This window comes from Plectropomus leopardus, chromosome 23 (assembly GCF_008729295.1).
Source record: "Plectropomus leopardus isolate mb chromosome 23, YSFRI_Pleo_2.0, whole genome shotgun sequence".
Classification (NCBI taxonomy): domain Eukaryota; kingdom Metazoa; phylum Chordata; class Actinopteri; order Perciformes; family Serranidae; genus Plectropomus; species Plectropomus leopardus.
In genome coordinates this window covers 16,070,131-16,072,192 of record NC_056485.1, presented here as the reverse complement: position 1 = coordinate 16,072,192, position 2,062 = coordinate 16,070,131, and positions in this window count along the sequence as shown.

The window sequence follows — 2,062 nt, the reverse complement described above, 5'->3', positions numbered from 1 at the left end:
ATTGGGCGCTTGCTTAATCCACTAAGCCACCAAGACCTCAAAATGGTTTTAAATTTCATTTCAAGTGGCATCAAAAAAGTCCAAAAAAGTCTTAAATTTGACTTGCCGTAAGCTGTAGTAACCTTGTTTAGAACACCACAGGCATTTAAACAAACCCAAGGGATGAGATAGTGGAGTATTACATGCAGGGGACAAGAAATAATAGCTTTTCTAGATAATTGTTTTTTTTATCCCGCGGAACTCTGTTAATCATATTGAATTTAATGAATTCTGGATTATGTGTGTATCTCCGGCTTTATTAGGTTAAGCGAATCTTCAGTTTCAATTACCGACAGTTTAGTTTCTAACAGCTCTCCTTTGATGTCGGCGACACTTCACCCCTCTCGTCTTACCCGCACTCTCTCAAGTTATTATTTTATACATCGTCATATTCTTCGATCCGTTTCTTCCTCCTCCGACTCTTATCTCTCTCCGTCTTGGACGCTTACAGTTCACCTCAGGAATCCTGCCTTCTCAGCTGTCCCGTGGTGTCTCATAGCAACCCGATTTAGCCTCCCGCGCCCCCCCCCCCCCCCCCTCCTCCCCTCTCCCCCCCCCCCCCCTCTTCTACCTAATTTAGCCCCCCCTCCTCCCCACTCCCTCAGCTCCCTACCTCCTTCCTCCTTCCTTGTCTCCTCTCCGGCTCGGCCTTGTGGCCTGTGTGTGCTGGATTAGGAGCCTGTCTAAATTTGGTCATGCATGGCAAAGGAGACATGCACCTGCTGGGACCCCGGCTGGTTGGACAGGCGGCCTCCTCTCCTCTCCAAACCCTTACATCAAATTACACCGGGGCCTGGGCATTCCTGCCTCTCCACTCACTCCTCTCACTTCTCCACTTCGCTGCCTCGCTCTTTCTCTTCCGACTAGTGTCTTTCTTTGGCCTTTAAATTAGTTTTTCTGGGACCGGCTCATAGTTGGATGTTAGCTGCTGTAGCTGTGTTAGTTTGTGCTAACGGAGCTGATGTTGAACTGGCCAGGAGGAGAGCGGCTCCAGAGACGGTCTCTCAGTGTTGAGTCTGCCGTAATGGCAGCAACAGAAAGTAATTTTTCTTACATTAACTTTTGAATTTTCAAGCATGGTTACCAAATAAATGAATTTTATATTCTACTTATTTTATGTTGTTGACCAATTTGCTTTTACATGTCAGATTTTTTAATTGCAACCACTCAAGTAATTTAATGCAACTAATCGAATATTAAAATTACTTCAAATGTCTATCCCTAATCACGAGCATGAACTTGAAGAACAAAGGTTTATGAAACAGGCAGAATCATAAAGGGCAAATTTCTAGGTCCTAAAATTAGATTAAAAAAATCATCACAACGTTTCTCCTTGAATAAAGTATAACAACATACTACAAAATATTGAACCGTAACCCCTGTATCGTAGAGTTGCAACGGTATGAGATTTTCACAGTACAATAACCGCCTCAGAAAATATCACAGTGTCAGGGTATCTCACTATTACAGGGTTATAATTTCACATTTTATTTCTATAAATGAAACTTTATACCATTTTTTTCAATCATGTCTTTATTATTTTCAACATTAAACAGATGACACAGAAAAAATAGGAGTATAATTAGGAAAAAAATATGTAAAAAAAAAAAACAAGTTCAGCTATGGTTATAAAACATATGTTTTCTTTTCATACAGAATCGGATTAAGTCTAGCTGGCTAAGTATACCTTTTTTTTTTAAAGTAAAAGTGAGTAAAAAGTCTCCCTTTTGAAAATAACTAAAACAAAGGTATGCATTTTTTCAATACCACAGATAAGCAAACTTACTTATTAAGATAACCATTAATTTTCATAACACTTTATACCTTGAAATTGGTATATCACTGCAACTCTACTGTATCGTGACACGTATCGTAGCACCAGATTCTTTCCAACACACAGCCCTGGCATGTAGAGATGTGGTGTAGCGCACTTTTTTCTTTGCTGTATTACTCCGCTGGCTCTCACTCAGTCACTCATGTAGTTTCTTTCTGTCAGAAGCACCTTTTCCTCCCCTCTCTCCCT